General features: G+C 46.2%; 1 long non-coding RNA gene across 2 annotated transcripts in view; it reads right to left on the bottom strand.

Moving 5' to 3' along the window:
- The window catches only part of LOC123385173, a 227,087-nt gene that overhangs the window by 102,921 nt on the left and 111,511 nt on the right, over nt 1–12,655 (bottom strand). Inside the window, exon 3 of one of the 2 annotated variants that reach the window (XR_006597336.1) lies at nt 9,646–10,290. The exons of the other annotated variant lie outside the window; for it this stretch is intronic. This is a non-coding gene — a long non-coding RNA (uncharacterized LOC123385173). Of the gene's footprint in view, nt 1–9,645; nt 10,291–12,655 lie in introns of those variants that run through there. 2 annotated transcript variants of the gene reach the window in all.

The raw sequence follows: 12,655 nt of genomic DNA, 5'->3' as shown, positions 1-12,655 counted from the left end.
CAATAAAAACAATTGAAGGTAAGAAGTCAGAGAGTTCAGCCATTCACAGTTTTAGAAATATACTAGTTTGACCTCTTGATAAAACCATGGGTCTTCTGTTGGCTATATGTATTTTTTCTCATCTTCATGGTAAGATAGGTACATGCTATTCCACTCTAGTTTATAAACTGCTTCAAGTAACAAATCTCATTCTATGCCATCATCTGTGTGGCCAACTTTCATCACTTCCTCTTCCACCCTCCCCCCGTATGAAATCTCACCTATTGAGGGAAAAAATTAAATACTGAACAGTCTCCAAGACTTTCCATTCTTGAATATAAAAAGGCTATAGACGTTTCCATTAGGGCTATCAATCTTATTTGGATGAAGAGAGTGTTGTGCTTTATGGGTTAGAGGTTTGCCTTCCAGTCTGGATTTATGATTTAGAAAGTAAGTCAATCTGCTATTAACCGACTTCCAACACACATACACTGTAAGGGGAGCGACCATTTATTCATCATTTATCACACAACTAATATATACCAAGCAATGTTTCAGAACTTAGCAGGGAATGAGGTGGAAAACACATTCACATTTCCCTATGAGAAATGGGTAGCCTCCAAACAACCAAATAAACAAGAAAACTGGTGACACACGCTATGCAGAGAATTAAAATAGGTGGAGGTCAGGGTGGCTGCCGTGGGGTCAAGGAGAGAGAGGTCTCTGAGGATACAACATTTAAGCTGAGATGTGAACAAAGACTAGGTTGTTTCACGGCTGTACCTACAGCTGAATTTAGCCTGGAGAGAAACACATGACCATGCTGACGGAGTCTCACGTGAAATTCACAATCACAGATTTCTACGGGGCCGTTGATGCTGTCGGCGATCATAGTAACATGTTTCTAGTCCATTTCATACCAACTTCTTTTCCAAAGCCCCAATACCTCCTTTCCTCGCTCTCTGCTGAGGCCCCAGCCTTTCATTTTACTGGGAAGATAGAAGCAGTCCTAAGAGGGGTTCTCCAGGGGCCACCGTGCCATCTACCCACTTAAGCTGCCTTTTCCCCTGTTGCCCTGGACGAGCCTCCTGGGCTCCTGCACAAGGCTTTTCTGCTGCCTGGCTTTCCTTGAGATGGCTTCAGCTCTGCTCCCCTGTCTCTCCTCCATCTTCCTATTTCTTTCTCTCCCTGATCGATCGAGTGGTCACTCCAGCCTGCCTGCAAATAGAAACAGCATCTCACCTTGCACGGTGGCAGCCCAAGTCCTTACAATGACCGCAAGCTCACCGATACCTGGCTGTGGGGCTTGAGGATTTTAGCTCCTCCTCTGCCGTCCTTCTCTCACTTCGCTCCAGCCACATTGGCCTCTTCGTTATTCCTTGAACAGGGCATAGCACACTCCCACCTGAGGACCTTTGCGTCTCGGATTTTTTTCTTCCTTGAGCTGTCTTCCTCCAGATTTCTATGACTCAAACCCTCCTCCTGTGTTCTTTGTTCAAATGTTACTTCTGAGTTATTCCCTACACCCTATCTAAAACCTGCACTCTTACCCTGCCATTTTCTTTCTTGCTAGTTTTATTTTTCTCCTTTTATCATTAACTGACACACAGTAGGTCTCATTTATTTATATCGTGTGTTCTCTGCCCTCCCACACTCCACTGGAATATAAGTTTTATGAGAACAGGATTTTTTTTTAGTTTTATTTTAAAAAATTTTTTAAGTTTATTTTTGAGAGAGAGAGAGAGAGAGAGAGAGAGAGAATATGAGCAGAGAGAGAGAGGGAGACACAGAATGCAAAGCAGCTTGCAGGCTCTGAGCTGTCAGCACAGAGCCTAAGGGGGCCTGGAACTCGCATACCGGACCGCAAGATCATGACCTGAGCCGAAGGCGGATGCTTAACCGATTGAGCCACCCAGGTGCCCGGAGAGCAGGATTTTTAAAAGCATTTTTGTTGTTTAGTTTTATTATGGATTTATCTTCACATTATAGAAAAACTCTGGCATGCCTAGGGTCCCACTAACTATTTGTTGAATGAATTGAATGCATTCAAAGAGCTAGTTTTGCAAGGTTCATGGGAAGGAATACTCCGGGCAGAAGGAATAGCTCAAACAAAGGCCCGATGAAGGGATAAAGGTTGACGTGTTTGAGGAAAACAGAGGTCAGTGTGGCTAGAACAGAGGAGGAGAGGGTAGGGTGGTCCAAGATCTTCCCTCCTGAAGAAGGGGAAGGGTCAAAAAACACAAAGGTCTTTGGAGACGCTGAGTGCTGCCTGTCATTCCTGATGCTTTTCCCCCTCAGCGAGCCAGGGACCCCAGTCGGTCGTTAGGTAGTGAATGAACTGTGAACTTCAGTTGTGGCACTTTGGGAACACCATACCTTCTGCTGTATAATGGCCCTCACACAGTCTGCTGCAGGACTACAACACTATCTTGGCCCTTGACAGTCGTGCCCTGCCAGGTTCGGCGTTTTTCTCCTTGCCCATCGCCCTTTTCTGAAAACGCAGCCATTTCTGTGAATGAACTTTTTCCTACAGGGACACAGCCAGTAGAAAAGCTCTTATTTTTCTAACCAACTCTATCTAGGGAGGTGGCCACTGGGCCTTCCATCTTTCCCCTTAACTGGAAAATGAGATTACATTTTTAGTGTAAAAGTGATGATTCCTCCCCAACAGCGGAACAGCTCTAGCATATTTGGATTCATTGGAATTTATCATCGAGAACTGTCAAGAATTTGCCATTTTATCCCACTTGCAAGCTCACAAGTTTGCCTGACATATTTTCACAGATGCAGGTAGAAGGCATCAGATTCCTCACCATCAAGGACAGTTTGTTACTCAAAGTAGTAACTGTAGCCGGAGCAACTCTACTTTTTCTGCCTGTTTTCCAAGCTCCAACTCCAAGAAAGCAACAGAAAGAGGGCCAGAGGATGCCTCCACATACAATCGGTTGAATAACAGGACAGGACCCCTAACCTTTCGGAACCCCTGCTTTTTAGAGTGGGCAGTGAACACATTAGCTCTTTGCTCCCAAGGGAAACATTACCTTTATTATACCGGTGACTATGTCTGCCCTTTGCTCCAGAAAGACAAACTATCTCTGTCTTCCATGGCTGTTGTCTGTACAAATATCCTTTAGAAGCCCATCCAGAACAAAGGGAAATCAGGGCCTTACAAGATATACAGGAATGTGAGAGGCTCATGAAGATTTATCTCCTAACAATATCTGCCCCTCGTTGCTATCCCATCCTGGTTTCTGATCAACTTTCCACATGCCACTCTGACAGCCGCTCTGCTCCCTGATAGAGACTGGGACAAATCCTTCACCTTATGTAGCATTTTATTGAGACCATTAGCCACAGGACTCCAAGCAGCAGTAGTGATCTTAATCATGGCCTCTGGAATCCCAGATGCAATCATTCAAACGAATCCCATAGGCCATCAGAGTTTACTGTAGAAGGCCAGATAGCTTTCTCTCTAAATCTCTGTACTGACCTTTCTATCTGGCTGAAACACTGATCCATGCACAGCAGGACGTACTAGCATTTGCACACCCTCTGCTTCGGCCCACAAGCAGAAGGTATTGGGCAATTCTGTCGTCATCACAACCCTGGCCAGTGAGCAGAAACTGACCTGATGGTCTTCCGGGGCCAGGTTGACATCACTGATCACTTGAGCTATAGCCAGGGACAAATTTTAACATTTCTAATTGGACAATTCCCCGTGTACAGGTTACTGCCTGCAGGTTGCAAGTAAATAATGTGTCATTTACTCCTCCAGGAAAGCCTCTTCATTAAGCAAGGTGGCCTCGTTTGGGAGAGATCTGTCATCTGAGAGCTCTCAGGTCTACCTATAAGGGATGAGTCACCACGTTTTCAGGAAGGAGGTAAGAAATGCTTGCCTTCGTATAAGCAGCATGGAGCAGGGGAGACATGGTGTTTAGAAGGAAAATGTTGTGGACATTAGAGTGACTCCAAGTAGTAACTATACCAGTTTTTGTGCAAAGGTTGCAGGGCCTTTAACGTGGCTTCCCAGCTGACTGGTGAATGCTAGGGTTTGCTGTTCAATTTGGATAATGTCATCAATTCTTCTTTGGGAGGGACTGCTTGAGGTCAGTGGTCCCAACCTGTCCTTTGGGTTTATACCACCAGCTGAGTGCCATCTGTCTACCCCAAAGAATGCCCCAAAGTCAGATGAACAGACTGGAACAGCAACAATGCAAACTGAAAATACATCAACAATGCTGAAGAACCATCAACAGTCCTGAGAGAGGGTCAAAGTTCAATGAAGTCAGTCTTCCAGGAGTAGAGGGGACCAACACTCCCAACAGTGTGACCCTCCCCGATCTGGAGATAAGCTTTCAGCACGAGTCGCAAGCCTGACTTGCACCAGCTGTATCTGCATCAGAAACAAAGAGCCCCTTCCTTGGTACCCAGCGTATACTGGAGGATGTGCTACCACGCCCAGTATGGCGATAGCTCCAGGAAGCAGAAGTGACAATCTGGTGCTTAAATCCAGTTCAGTCTCCTTAGTGTGTGTCTACATGAGTGGCCCAGACTGACAAGCAGTTATGAATATTTCCCCAGTTTTGGACCTGAGAAAGGGGTATTTTTAGTCTGCTAGTCTGGAGTTTTCCAAATGTCACACCAAACAGTCCCGCCATTGGGAACAGTCTCCGAGTCAGTACGAGTATAACAGAGTTCACCAAGGATTATAGCAGCCAGACCTACACAAATGGCTTTGAGTAATGTCCACTGACGGGAGTGAACCACATACTTTTTCTGCAGAGCCACTACTGAGATTACATAGCCCCAGCAGCCTAGTTATGCTAGTGGGTGTCACCTCAGCCAAACCATCAGTGGGCCAGGCCTACATGTTTAAGAAGCAAGACATACCAGGAGCTACCGGTCTGTGTAAGGGATTCGACTCCTCTTAAAATGTCTGCATCGGCTGAGGCTGTGGGAGCAACAATTCAATTCCACCGGTGACCATTGGCTGCAAACCTCTAGCTCCTGTGAAATTTTCCTGCTGATGGTGCAAGGCTGTTGTTGTATTCAGCTGTTGCAGCTCTTAGTTTGCTTCCTTACTTTTAAGTCCTTCATCAAGACTGTGATTTTCTCACCCTGTTCTGAGCTGCTGTCCTCTTTCTGTGACGCCAGCCAGGGGAAGACGGGGATGCAAAGTGGGGAGCAACTTCCAGGTTCCACTAGAGGTTTTCTACAAGTGGCTCTTTCCAATCATGGCGCCCCTGGCACCATGGGACAGGGAAGGACAATGATCCCACATCAATTTCTACTGTACAAAGGGATGTGGAAACAGAACAACGACACAACGCAGAAGAGGCACACAAGGTTCCATGAGCTCCCTTTCCCCGCTGTCAAGTCTTTCCAAACCTGGTCAGCTGCGTCTAGTCACCTTCTCTTCCCATTGGTCTGTTTACAATTATGCCTGAGGTAACTATATCCAAAAGCCATGAAAGTTTAAGTTCTTCCCTATTCAAAATTCCTAACCATACTCAGGTGGGTGGATACAGTCTTTGATTTCCCCCTTGGGGAAGGGGACTTCAACTTACCTCTAATAGGCTTCCTCAGCGGAGCTGAGGTCCGCACAGAACACTGGAGGACCGGGGGAGCACAAAGAGGGAGGATCCGTGCCGTTCACCGAGGCTTCCATTTACCTTCAGTTTTGAGCAGTGTAGCAGCAGCAATGGTTCAACCACATGAACTTCGAGTGTTTTCACCCCACCCAGGACTCTCTCCCTGGGGGTGAGATCCTCTCTGTAGTGGGGAGCCCCTCCATTCAGCAGCCCCACTGATGGGATATGAAGTGGCATCCAAGAGCGAATGGCCAAGAACAAACCTTGAGATGTTTTCGGTGCAAAAAGGCGTGTTTACTATAGCGCAGGGACAGGACCCGTGGGCAGAAAGATCCGCACTGGGATTGTGAGAAATGACTGATTATATACATGTAAGTTTGTGGAGGGAGAGGAGGATAGAGATAAGCCAAGTCTCTAAAGCGTTTTCTGCATGTTAAAGAAGAATTGTAGGATCCTGGGAGCTTGGCTATCGTTGTCAAGATAAGGTTGTTTTCAGTCTCTGGCAAACGTTAGCATTAAGACAGCCATGAGTTCCTTGGGGAGTCTTAGCTCCTGGGTTGGGAGGGGGCTGCGGTGCAGGGTGTTAGCTCCTGCTTTGCCCTCAGCTTGCCTTGCGCTCCCTCATCACCTTCTTGCAGCTTCGCAGCAGCAGCACCACCACTAAGCTTGCACGCAGCCTGACTCACGCTGGCCTCCCACGCAGCCACTTTTTAATGGTGTCTACTTTCATGTGGGACACCTGGGACTCTACTCCCACACTAACATCTCTTAAGCTCTCGCCTCATCTCCACATAAGGGCGAGGGAAGTTTTCCATTGTGGTGGGGCTGGCCACAGAAATTCACTTAAATTCCGGTGGGTCAGTTTCTCATTCTCCACTGGGTCTCCACAATCAGCGTTGTAAATCCAATCCAGGTGCGCAAATCCAGGATCCTGGTCAATGTCGCTTCCATGGTCGCCCCAGGACTTTGTGTCAGAGAGATCTGCCGGAAAGGGCTAACACTTTCTAAGTGCGGCCAGGATCCACTACAAAAAAGCAAAAACAAAAATGCCCCACCCCAACAACAAGCCAACCTCTGAGGCCTACACTGTTGTCCTCAAATAGGTCTACAGCTGGCATCACAGACCGAAGGGGAGATTGGGCTGTGGGATGGCCCAGCTGCTGCCACTCTTCCTTTACAAGCCCCTCACCCTGACATCCCAAGGGAACCAGCCAAGGTTCTAAGAATTAGCTTAGTTTCTCCTCATAGCAGCCTCACATCTCCCTCTTCTCATGCTCCGTGTAGACACGCAACTCTGTAAGTGTTGCCTGAAAAGGGTAGGAAACTTCCACCTGCCTGGGATGAACCTTACCCCTTACGATGCAGTGGGTGCGGGCTGGCCACGATGCTCTCAAGGAAGTTCTCTGCCTGGAGGAATGTCAACTACAATGACATACCACTTAGGCAATTGTTTTTGGCCTGCTTCCTACTACTCTCAGCCTGTGACCACTTCCCCAGTTTCCCCTCATTAATGGTCAATGGTGAAGGACCATTTATAGTCCAACTGATCACTCAGTGTGTCAACAGGTTCACTACCAGTTCCCATAGACTCCCCCCACATGGCGTTCATCAGCCCGTGAGGTCCTCATTCTTCATCTCCTAGCAAGGCGTGTCCTCGTCAGCATCTTACCCTCACTGCCAAAACTGTCGAGGACTATGAGTGGTCTGAAATATCACCCTACTTGTGAGCTACCAAGTTAGCCTGCCACAACTTCATAGATCTTGGTAGATGACATGAAACTTCAGGTCAGAGATGAAAGATAAATTATTACCTAAAGCAACAGCAGCAGGAGAGTTTGCATTTTTTTGCCGGTTTCCTGAGCTTTGGTTCCCACAGGGCCACACCATCAAGACCAGAGGGCACCAGCCAACGGAGTGGGTTGTACTACAGAAAAGGACCCACAAAACCCAAGTGTTTTCATAACGGGGAGTAGGCGTGTTTGACCTCTGTTCCAAGGAAACACACCCCTCTATCTTCCAGGACTGTAAGTAAATTTCTTGTTTGCTGCACAGAGACACTACTATCTCCAAGGCTGTTCCCTGAATAGACAGTTCACAACAGCCAGTGCCTTGGTTTTAAGACTTAGAGGAAAACAAGAGAGTCGTGCCAAACAAGCTCTTTGTAGCTCTTCCCCGACAGCACCACTTGGAAACCTCGCAGATAGTGCTTTCTTCTGAGGCGAACCTACTTTAAAGTGATGCGGATGATGTGACCACTTATCCTCAGCCTCTGGTATCTGCCAGCTTGCCAACCTGCTCTGTAGAATGTAGAAAGTCACCAGGTGCCTTCCCAAGAATTCATACACCTTGACATTCATGGCACGACTGTAGGGACACCACTCTTATCTTTATCCTTATGACTTATTCATTCCGTAACTTTGAGACCGTACCTCCCACTCCCCTTTACCCATTTTGCCCATCCCCCCTAGCAACTACGAGTTTCTTCTCTGTATTTCTGGGTCCGTTTCCACTTTTAGTTTGTTCATTTGTTTAGTTTTTTGGATTCCGCGTATGAGCGAAATCATACGGTAGTTGTCTTTTTCAGCCTGACTCATTTCACTTTGCATAATACACTCTATCTCCATCCATGTTGGCACTAATGACAAGATTTCATTTTTTTTTATAGCTAAGTAATATTTCATTCTATGCATCTGTGTACACATTACGTTTACACATACATACAATGAAATATTATGTATATATAATATATTTATATATATCACATCTTCTTTATCCATTCGTCTATCAATGGACACTTGGTTTACTTTTATATCTTGACTATTGTAAATAATGCTGCAATAAACATAGGGGTGCATCTATCTTTTTGAATCAGTGTTTTGGTTTTCTTTGGGTAAATACCCAGTAGCAAAACCGCTCTTTTTAATGCAAGGAACATGCACAATTTTATTCTTAATTTGACACATTTTTCTCTGACTTCTAATGATCTTCCATACCCTAGGATTCTCACATGCTTGGTCTAAAAACTCCAAACAAGTTAGGGACTTGCAGTTAGAGACTACACTAGTCATTTAAGCTTCCATACAATATTTATTGAGCTCCTGTTATGTGCCTAGCTGTTCTAGCCACTGAAGATAAAACTATGAAAATCAGCAAGATTCTTACTCTTGTGAGCACACGTTCTATGGGAGTAAATACCAAAGTAAGTAAGTGTAGGGCCAGTGTAATGGAGAAAAATAGAACCACATAAGGAAAACAGGTGGTGCTGAATTAGAATGATAGGGCTATCTTATAAGATGGTCAAAGAAGTCACCTACGGTAAGGTGATATTTGAGTGCAGACCTAAGGTGACCCTAAGTAAGCCCTGTCACCCACCCACCATCTTAGGCGAAGGGAGGAGCAAATGAAAAGCCTTGGGATCTGGGCTTGCTTGGTGTTTTTGAGTCTGTTGTGTAGGAGATGCTGTCCAGGAGGGGGGCAGGGGGTGCTTGTGGAGGTGCTTGTGAGCCATTGCCACAGCCTTTGGATTTTACTGAGTGAAAAGTCGACAGGGGATTTTGGGCATGACATGATCAGGCTTATATTTTAAAAGGGTTACTGGCTATTGTAAGGAGAGAGACTAAGCGGGTGAAGAGGGAAATAAAAGGGAAAAAGTGGAGGCAGAGAATCCAACACGGAGGCGTTTCATTAAATGAAGTGAGAGATGATGGAGGCTGGAACAGGAGGAAGAGAGTAGAGATAGCCAGAGTTCCTGGCCCTGTAAAGATAGAGAGTGTGCTGCATATGAGAGAATAGCAGAGTTTTTGTGACTGTTAGTTTGTTTTTCCTAAGCGACTGCATGAAAAGAGCTTTAATGTAATGACCTGGGGACAACTGCCAGAATTGGGATGGGGCAGGGGAGGGTGAGCAGGAATCAGGAGCCTGGACTTAGGTATGCTAATGTTGAGATCCCACATCCAGCAGACAGTGAGTATGTAAATCTGGAGATCAGAAGAGAAGTTGCAGGGGTGAAAACATGTTTCCTTTCTCCCTCCTATGCTCTTTGGCTGGTGTAATAATAAAGTGGACATGAGGCAGGTTAATAAAAGAAAAAAATTAATTTTATAATATATGAAACACAAAGAAGTGACCAAAGCAGGCAGCTTTTAAAACTTTTAGAGAAAGAAACAGTAACTTTGTGAAAACTTGACAAGACAAAGGGGTTTGGGCCTGGGGTAGTAAACTGATAAAGAAGTAACAACGTTTGTTTATACAGTCTTCTTGGCCCTAAAATTCCTCTGTCTGGTGATCAAGATGCCTTCTACCCGGTACTTTCACATGGGAGATTTATCTCCTGCTTTCAGGGAGGCAAAGGAAGCTCAGAATGTCCTTCTCGTACCAGCTGTTACCCAAATAGCTTTTATTCAAAATAATCAATATGCCAAAATGGTGTGTTCTGGTCCCTTTCAATTTCCAGACAGGGGATACATGCTTGGGAACTGTCAGTTGTACATTACTGAAAGCCAGTGAGAATGGGTGAGATCACCAAGGGAAGTTGTGTATATATAGATACTTGCAGACAGAGTCCCAAAGGCATTGAATCCTGAGCCCTCAGGAGATGAGGAACCACCAGCTATGCAGATTGAGGGTCAGGACGGGCACTAAAGTGGAGAACCATGCAGCTGCACCCCAGTAGACTCTAGGACTAGGGTGGGTGACGGTCCAGTGAGGCCACAAAAAAGACCTGGAGAAAGTAACCAGACATAGGTTTATTGGAGGGACTTACATACAAGGAGTCCAGAAGCTACTGCCTGGACTAAGCTTCCACTGCTGGGGACCATGTACAGCAAGCTTTGATGTCCCAGTAGCTTCCCCTCGCTACTATCGGTGGTCCTCCCTCTCCTTGCATGGCCAGGGTTTCTAAGGAGCTTAAGGCATGACACTTGAACACTCTTTGTCACAAGAGAGATGCTCCAGGTTGGCCACCCCCATAGCCCTTGACCTTGAACACTGAACAACATATCCTGCTGCAAATTCTAAGTGACGGGAATATAGAGGGAGGACTGGGTTACTACATTCTCAACCAGTGATTAACAAGGACATTCAGGGTATGCTTGTACAAACTAGCTACCCATCATGTACCATCTAAGAACCAAAATGATGGTGTTCTGGAAGCCAAGTGAAAGAGAAGTTTGGAAAAGGGGGAGTCCTAAGCTGACTCAAATACTGCTGATAGGTCAAGAAGGCAAGGATTAAATGCTGCTCCTTGGGTTTGCCAATGTGAGGTTCTTGGTCACCTTGACAAAATCAAGTTCGGCAAGTTCAAGGGCTAATGCCAGAGTAAGTGGAAGCAGTGAAATTAGACAAGTGTTTTCAATTTTTTTTTCCGTTAAAAGATACAAGGAAACAGGTAGTACCTGTAGGATGGGTGGAGGCCAGAGGCAAGGGGAGTGGGAAGAATTCAACCAAGGCAGAACGAAAGGGCTAGAAGTTTACTGAATATGCTGCAAGGGGAAGTGGGCAGGACAGCAAAGGAGAGAGTCTGCCAGGAGGCTGTGGTGGGGGGGGGGGGCGTAGTTAAGGGGGAAGGTGAGGAGGAATGGGAGCATATGGAATTTTCCTTTTTTGGTACGTGTGTCCAGGTAAAAGTAACCCACTGGTCAGCTAGGGCTTAGGGATATTTTGAGGTGGGTTGCCTAATGGGCCAAGGGGTCACTGGGGGCCCTTCTACCTTTCTCGGGTTTCCATTGCTCAAGTTGGTTGCCTAAAAGCAGGCTGTACAGTACCCAGAAGATTACAGGAGGTCAAGGGAGAACTTTTTAAAAAAATGTGCTAGCGCACCATATTTTTGATGCTAAAAATGATACAAGAGAGACATCATGCAATAATGCAGAGGAGAGGGACTCTTCCTGGAAAAATGGCCTGAGTAGGTGAGAGAAGCCTGGATCCAGAGCTCAAGCCGAGTGGCCAGCCTGGCACAGGGGCAGAGAGGGACGGTCCGCCCATGAAGAAAAGGCACTGAAAAGAGGACAGTGTTGTTAGCGGTGGGAGCTCGTTGAACTGCTCTGATTAATATGATTTTCTCCCTGAAACAGGAAGCAAGATTATTAGGATGAAAAGGAGAGACCGGGCGTGGCAGCTCTGAGGAACAAAGAGAAGATGTGAAATCATCATATAAGGGAGCGGAAGAAAAATGGATTAGGAAAACGTGGGGGGATTGCGAGGGGGCCCCGAGGGCTCACTTGAGTGTGCAGGGCAAGAATTGAAACTGGTGGCAGTCAGGATGACACTATGTGTGTTTCCTCAGCCAACTTCAGCTGCCAGGGTACAGGCAGAGTAGGCAGAGAAGTCCTCATTTGGGATTCTGACCTGGTATATTGAAGGGTGTATTTTTAAAGGGCCATGCAATCTAGGGTGTTGGCGGATAAAGGGCCAGAGGGAGCCAGCCCTCTAGGGCTTTGGGCTAAGATTAAGAGAAAACAAGATGTATACTGCAGGCTTCAATTTATTAAATCCCTTTCGAGCCGGGGAATAAACAGTTCCTGCTCTATTACCCCCACTGTAATGCTAATGGCCTTTTCAGCAGTGATTCAACCTCCCCTGAAGCAGGAGCTTACCCTGCAGCTGCTGCTGGGTCAGTGAGCATTTTCCACAGCGTGAGCCTGCGCTAAGCCCTCTTCACATTTCCTCAACTTCACTTCTCACAGAAGCCTTATGAAATAGATATGCTTATCGCCACTTCCCCTTAACAGATCAACAACAGCCAAGATGAGACAGAGAAAGGTGACATAGCTCACCCAACGTCCTATGTGGGGTTACACTTAGATTTGAACCCAGATGCCTCTGATTCAAAATCTGTGGACGTGACTGCTACATTTTGCTAAAAACCCAAATTCAGCTGAGTAGATTTTAAAGCTCTTACGGCCTTTATTCAATGATTCGTGAAGTGGGCAGCATCTAATCTAGAAGGTAGAAAGAGGTTCCAAAGAGGTATGCAAGGCAGGGGATTTTATAGGCAGAGGAAGCAGGAATGAGGACGTCGTACTTGGCAAGAAGTGGATTGGTTATTGCAGGGTTACTTTCGTTGTAGGGGATCAGAGTGGGCCATC

Source organism: Felis catus, chromosome B1 (genome assembly GCF_018350175.1).
Source record: "Felis catus isolate Fca126 chromosome B1, F.catus_Fca126_mat1.0, whole genome shotgun sequence".
Lineage (NCBI taxonomy): Eukaryota > Metazoa > Chordata > Mammalia > Carnivora > Felidae > Felis > Felis catus.
This window is presented reverse-complemented; position numbering and strand designations above follow the sequence as displayed.